Source organism: Cucumis melo, chromosome 9, assembly GCF_025177605.1.
Source record: "Cucumis melo cultivar AY chromosome 9, USDA_Cmelo_AY_1.0, whole genome shotgun sequence".
Taxonomy (NCBI): Eukaryota; Viridiplantae; Streptophyta; class Magnoliopsida; order Cucurbitales; family Cucurbitaceae; genus Cucumis; species Cucumis melo.
Window position 1 is genome coordinate 7982259 of NC_066865.1, and position 7939 is coordinate 7990197.

At 33.1% G+C, this 7939-nt stretch overlaps 1 long non-coding RNA gene across 2 annotated transcripts; it reads right to left on the reverse strand.

Annotated features, from left to right (window-relative positions):
* Positions 1–1912, reverse strand: LOC127150918 (uncharacterized). Of its 2 annotated transcripts, none has more exons than XR_007823498.1 (4): positions 1021–1912; positions 812–930; positions 525–718; positions 1–127 (listed from the first exon to the last, which is right to left on the reverse strand). It is a non-coding gene; the product is annotated as an uncharacterized LOC127150918 (long non-coding RNA). The 2 variants fall into 2 exon arrangements; XR_007823499.1 differs by lacking the exon at positions 1–127 and having other exon boundaries at positions 171–718; positions 1021–1166; positions 1288–1912.
* Between the last annotated feature and the right edge of the window lie 6027 nt (positions 1913–7939).

Below are 7939 nucleotides of genomic sequence, written 5' to 3' on the forward strand. Positions count from 1 at the left end.
CATAAAACAAGATCCTAAGACAAGACTTAAATAAGAAATCCTAAACGCCTTCTCAGTCTTCAACCTTCAACGATCGCCTGGCTATCTACACAATCGCTTAGCTTTCAATCTGATGACTTCAATCATCCTACAAGCAATATCAAAATAAACCATTTAATCTGATAACTTATGATTTCTATCATCTCCATTATTGCAAACAAACATGTCAAGCATAGTAGTAAGCAATTCTATAGCCTGTGGGGACTCATAGGAGAAATAAAGGGTCCCCTGAAAAAGGAGGAATTAACAGCCAAAATCATTGACTTTCATTTACACCACATACAGTACACACAGAAAGTTCAAAGGGTCTCCCAATCAGGTTCAAAACACAATGTTCAACTATGTTATGTCCACAAGTTCTTCACTATTTAACTAACCATCAGCATATGTTGCAAAAACATTTACTCTCAATGTAGTATAAGCATTAATCTATTGAAAGAATGTTCAAAGAAATTTTGTCATTTTCCTCCAGAATTTGGAATTACCTCACAATTCAATGGTACTTTGTACAGATCATCGATACCAGTAAAGCCTATAAAAGTTTGAAGAGATCATCAAGTAAATCTAAGGAAGATGATAACAAGTTGCAGTGACCTTTGATCTTCCTTGCCCATGCAAGCTTATACAGTCCTTTTGCATCTCTTGCTTCACAAACTTCAAGAGGAACATCCATGAACACCTATATATTTTTAGCAAATTTTTGTAAAATATATTTCAGATGCAAGGTAAGAAACCAACTCAAAATCTATAGTACGCAAAAATGAAGAGATACCTCAATAAAGTATCCATCAGACAAAATGGCACGACGGGCATCTCGATCCCTTCGATATGGAGATATCACACTAGCAATGCAAATAACTCCAGCGTTTGCAAACAATTTTGCAACCTCACCTAATTTATGGAAGAGGTATACTAATTAGAAATCATTAACAGAACAGGCTAGAGTGTTATTATAAATGATAACGAATCAAACTTACCTACCCTCCTTATATTCTCAGCACGATCTTCTGCTTTAAAACCAAGGTCGCGATTCAGGTCATGCCTCACATTGTCCCCATCGAGGATATAAGCTAACTTTCCTATTTTGTATAAGCTTTGACTCAAGGCACAGGCCACAGTGCTCTTCCCTGCAAATTAGCTAAGTATATTTAGAAAATTAGGCCAGGTCCAAAAAGTCCCAAACCCAACTTAACTATTTCAGGCCAAGTTATTTTCTATCCTTTTCACAAAATCTTTTAAAAGAATGACCTCAAAAATCACTCCCGACTTCATCTTATTCTCTGCAATAATGATACTGCATTCAAAAAAACCAGTAAAAGAGAATTCTGTTGAACTCAGTTCAGTTTTAAAGACAACTACGTCAATTTTATATGCAAATGCATACAAATAATAAGGGCAGGCAAGAGCAAATGAGCACCAGGAGAGCAGGGCATTTTTTATGTTGTACTTGATGTAAAGAAAAGTAAGCCTAATTACAGTATCATAGGCCTTTCAAGAGTCTAAGCATAATGAAATAAATAAAAAATAACAATAAACTTACTTTTCTTTAAAAAATGATGATGAACTATGAAGTGATGTAGTCTAAGATCGAACTCTGATCAATGAAGACCAATCAAAAAGTATAAAAATGCAAACTAAACCCCACAGCACAAATCAGGGCAGGCAAGAGCAAATTTCTCTGTTTTCTTTTTTCTCTTTCCAAATGAAAGGCAGAGATGCTTTTCATAGATATATTGAAAGGCTAAATGCAAAAATTACAGTCCCTCTTAGGAGTTCCAGAAAAAACTCCTACAGAAATTAATTGCTAAGAATAATAGTGCACATTGAGAAGAATAAATCATCAAACCATATGCATTTGGTTTAAGGCATAATCTCCCACGTTCTTCCCTGTTGTTAATGTAAATTTTGATAGTTTCTCTCCAAGCAAAGAATCCAAGATATTACTTCAACCGCATTAACTCAAATGATCTTACACTTTCCTTAAAAGTTACGTCATACGCTGGCATTTCTTTTGTAGTCTCACAACCGTATTAAGCCATCCATGGCATACCCACCAATTCACCTTGTAGAATTAGAAACTAAAAATTGATTGCATAGAGAGAACTTTGTGACTATGATAATGTAATTTTGTTTGCATAGAGGTATAACACTGACATGGGAGACGCGCGGAAAGGTACAACTAATAACCAATAGTTCTATTTGCTTTGTGAACTGAAATCATGTTGAAATTCTCATCTGCCAAAGAAACTATCAATGGACCTTCCTACAACAAGCAAGATACCCAAGATGTATTTACTCGAGGATTTTCTGTTGTAATCCAGTTTAGCGCTAACTAGAGGGCTTGAACCATTAAATTTGGAATTAGAGGTAAAGACAGAGAGCACCTCCAAAGTTATATTCAATCACTTTTTTACAACTTTGTAATCCAGCTCCAAACTTTAAATATATGTGAGGCACTGGGCTGCCTTGATATGAACCAAAATTGTGGCCCCACGCCCCAGTCACCACCTTTATCTTCCTGTATCATTGCTCCCAGTCACCACCTTCAATTCTTCCTTTATCTTCATGTATCATTGCTCCCTTTAATCATTTTCAACAAACAAAAATTTCATTCATTATAAAAATAAACTCAAATGATTTTCCATTTTTCTCTGTGTAACAACTCACTCTTATTCCAATCACAATAAATAATTAAATAAGAAACCTGTAACATGTAAGTGACAGTTTCAAATCCTCTATGTGTGGATGATCAGGAAACCCACCGGGTGCACTCATTACAATAACAAAATTTCAACTTAATTTCCATAACACAACATTAAATAATTAATTCAAAAATTTAGAGATTTGTAGAACTGGGGTTTACCAGAAAACTTATCAAGAACAAGAAATGGATCGAAGTATTTAAGCTCAAACCTGAAAAATAAAAACAAGAATAAGAATAAAGAAAGAAAAAATCCATTAAAATGGAAATAATAAAACAATTACGTCTGTCGATGCTTCTTCCAACAAATATGTTGCTATTGTGATGGCGGAGAATTGAAACCCGAACATGGCCAGCAATAGGCTAAGAACTGATCCCCTGCTTCTGTGTGCATTTCAAACCACTATTTCCTTCGTGAACACTAACCTCTGGCTTCTGAAACCGCCAAAAACCAGCGGCGAGTTTTCTCTCTGATACGATCACATGTCTTTCCCGACTCACCCGATGGAGATCTTTTCCTCCGTCCTTCGATTTCAACTTCTTCTCATCCTCGTCCATTTCACCTCTACCATCGACTCTATCCTCAACCTTCCACTTCAGAAGCAGAGTCTGTGGCCGGCTCCTCCTGTCGAATGGCGCTAGCTTCCTCTTAATCAACGAAATGTTTTGGATCCTCCGTCGAGAATCTTTACGAGAACTTGGCGTCTGTTTAAATCCAACTTTGGCGATCAGTTGACTGACTTAGGATAGAGTGAAGAGGTGAATGTAGGGATCTACTAAAGACTTACGATGGAAGATGGATGAGAATCAGCCGCAGCTTCGTCTCCATCTGATGGGAAGATGGATGAGAAAATTACGAGTGATTTGGGGGATTTGAAACCCTAAGAAACTAAAACCCATCTATATATATATATATATGAAACCCTAAAAAAATAAAAACTATTGTCCTTAATATATCCTTAATGACGGTTCTAAAAAAGTGGATCTTTAATGTCGGTTTTAAACCGACATCAAAGATGAATGATCAATGTCGGTTTTAAAACGACATCAAAGATCCGCTTTTTTAAAAGCGACATTAAACGTCTTTGTTCATTTTTTCCAACCGACATTAAAGCCCAATTTTCTTCTAGTGAGTAGAGTCTTACTTACCTTGGATTAAAAAGAGTCAGAACGGTTTGGTTTTGTTGTGAAGTCATTAATCTACTATATAAGTGGCAAGCTCTAACTTAATTCCTAGGTGTTGTGTCCAACTGATATAAGGAACCGGTCAATAAGAAGTAATTGTATAAAATCCTCAACTAGTGGTGCTAAGTACGTGCCGATGTCATCCCCTAGTTGCCTTGGACCCGATATCAACATTGATAATATCATGAACTTTCTTTTCATGCACAATCATGGTGGAAGATTATAAATAAGTATCATTATGGGCCAACAACTATATATTTAAAACTCCTTTCACCATGTGGGTTGATTCCATTTAGCTGACGATGCTAAACGAATATTTCTAGGTTTAGAACCAAAGTCTGGCCACTTCAAATCTACTAACTAATTCCAGGCTAGAGAGTCTACAAGATGTCGTAATTTCCCATCAACTACTCATTCAATAGAATGCCAAATCAAATCTTTAGCACAATCAATACTTTGAAACAATCTTTTAAAACGCGGAATTGATGGAAAGTACCATACAACTTTTCTAGGAATCTATTTTTTCCTTCGTTTCCATTATTAGCATACTTCGGTCACCTTGACTCACCACATCTAGGATATTCAGTTGCATTAGCATATCCTTTTTTGTACAAACAACAATCAATAGGGCATGTATGAATCTTTTCATAATTCATTCCTAGTGCACCTAAAGTTTTATTCGCTTCGTTCATTGATGTTCAGATCTTATCGGTAGTAGAAAAAATTTCCTTTTAAGTTTGAGTAGTTCTGAAAAGCTAATATCACTTCATCCACGCTTAAACTTTTAAATTATACAACTTGACTAATGTGGACAACTTGGTGAATTTTTTCCATCCTTCATATAATGATTTTTCGGCATCATTAAACAATTTCTCAAATTCATTTGGGTCTTTTGAATATTCCTCATGAGCAACTTGAATCATTTCATTATACTTCCAACATCGTTCTCTTCATACATATAAGTGTCAAACTTAGAAGATTCTTCGTATAATGATGAATTAGGTAGTTGTTCACCAAACCAGAACCAAATTTTATAACTTTCATCAATTCCATTGACATATGAGTGATCTCTAACATTAGTGTGACTTTGTTTTTCACAATTCCCACATTTCAAACAATGACAATAAATAAAGGCATCATTTGTATTAGAAAATCCAAAATTGATGAAGTTTTCTACACTCGATTCACAATTTTTTGGATAAGCTACTCTTGTGCATTTATGATTTATCATTAAGTGTAAGTCCTAAGAAAAGATCTTGAGTAATGGTTATCTATTTCAAATATAATATGAAAGAATACTATGACACATAGAAAGGAGAGAGCGCCTACTTTAAGTAATTGGAAAAAAAAAAGTATACCATTCGGCAATAATGACACAATGATAGTGTTTTCAATATTCAAACAAAGTCCGCATTAGAACAATGAAAATACTACACCTTAAATTAATATATGTGTCTTATTAACTCTTCAATTACTTCATTTATTTACTATCTATCAATCTCATATCCTTAAGCTACAGAAAATATAATAGAACAACATTGTAGCTTCTGAAAGCTAACAAATCAAACCATCAACGATAACAAGGGAGTAGTTCAAGTATAGATGAAAGGAATCTTTTCAAAAATATAAAAAAGAAAACGGCAAAATATTTATACTTTATAGAACAATTCCAAAAACGAAAAAAGCCTAGAGACGCACCGTGTAAAATACCAAAAATGTCCGTCAACCACGCAGTCAATAACGCGCGCGTAATATATTTGCGATCGTTTAGATTTGGTTATTGTTTGATACGTAATCGTTTAGATATGGCTACAATTTATACGTGATCGTTTAGATATGGTTATAATTTATACGCGATCGTTTAGATATAGCTACAATTTATACGCGATCGTTTAGATATGGCTACAATTTATTTTTTCAATTCATCGTTTAATTTTGTTACACGATCATTTACATTTAGGGACCCAAATCTAAATTCAAATCTAAATAATTTTTTTAAAAAAAAATTGGTACACGATTTTTTTAATTTTTTTGTTACACAATCGTTTACTTTTTACAAGATCGTTTACATTTGGCTATTCCAATCCAAATGATTTTTTTTCAAGATTTTTTATACATGATCTTTTATTTTTTTTACACAATCGTTTACTTTTTAAAAGATCGTTTACATTTGGCTACTCCAATCTAAATGATTCTTTTTCAAGATTCTTTATACACAATCTTTTATTTTTTTTTACACAATCGTTTACATTTAGCTACTCCGATCTAAATGATTTTTTTTCAAGATTTTTTATACACGATCTTTTAGATTTTGCTACACAATCTTATACACAGTTGTTTATATTTTGTTACCCAAATGTAAACGCGTAAAAAAAAAGACGATGGAAAGAAATCGCAGCGAAAAAAGAAGAGGAAAAGTAGAAAGACGATGGAAAGAAATCGAAGCAAAAAAACGAAGAGGAGAAGAAAAATGATAGAGAGACTAAACAGCATAAATAAAGAATTGAAAAATAAAAAACATCATGGAAAGAAACCGCAGAAAAGAAAAAGAGAAAAGAAGAAAGACGAAATCGCATGGAGACGAAATAACAAGAGCAAGACGAATCACGAGGAAGAAAAGAAGATGGAAGGGCAAACCTGGAATATTTAAAAAATGGCTAACCTTATAGGCTTTGTTATACGTGCCATAAATAATTTACAGTTTTGTTAGATTTATGTAAGTTTCCCTATATCAAAATTCTTTGAAATAAATTATATCCTGCTATTTTTCAAGAGATGAAGAAATGCACCATTAAAAAACAAAGAAACAGACATCTTTGTTAATATAATAATCTCCTAAATTTTAAGAGAGACACATATATTAAACCAAAAACCTCCCCCCACCCCCATTCAAATTAAATTAATAATTTTCCCAAGTATCTATACCCACATTCCCAACATACTTTCTTCCCTATATATATTGTTTTTCACACTTTATTTGTTCAGTTTTACGTTCATCACTACATTTCCTAAAGCAAGAGATATACATCTTGATCGAACAACTATTTTCTAATCTTGTATTCTATTTATCTTGTTCTATACACACTTTCATTTGAGATGAGGCTGGTCAAATTGAGTCTAGAGTCATTAAGTTGAAGATTGAGCTACATTTGTTTGTTTCATCTTTAAGTTTCCTTCGTATTTGCTGAATCTATTTGAATATATTATGGTTTTGTTGAAATTTTCGGAGTCGAAAAGACTTCTGTTATGTTAGTATCAAATTTATTTGAAAGTTTTCGTTTAAACTTTCCCTATTATGCTCTTGTGTTTTACCTGAATTCTTTGCGACCTTTTGTGGTTGTTTTTTATGAACATAAATTAAAGCTATGGGTAGTAGAGTGACAGATTTACTTGGCTATTGTTTAGCTTCAAAACAATAGACTGACAAATTTACTTTGCTGCTAGGAGGGTGAAGATTAAGAGGTTGCTTGTTGCTGAATTTATGCAAAATGAAACACTAGCTAGCAAAACACTTTATTTCATTGTAAGTTTATTCAATAATAATGAGCTATGAAATTGCGAATTTTAACATTGAGATAAATTGTGTGAAAGTTGTTACATGATTGTCCTCTTTGATCTCAACTTATTTTATGTAGTTTACTTGTTGAAGGATGTGTGGGAATATTTAACTGAAAAAATGTAAGTATATTGTGTATTTCAGATATCTTAATACAGTTTATTTTATTCTTTTGGATACACCTTTAAAAACTTTGCACATTTGTTTTGCATACTCCCTGTGTTTTCATTTCTAGTTGATTTTTTCCCACCATGTAACATTTCAAGTTTAAGGTAATTTTTAGTTAACGGGGCTTTTTCAAAAACATAACAAACCGACAAAATAGTCACATAGAATAATTTCGAAAACCAAAAATTCACACTTATAATAAAAAAAATACAAAAAATGCTACGATCAACACGCAATTAATTAGCTACACGCATGCGTGTAATTATTTTTCAGAATAATCATAATATGCG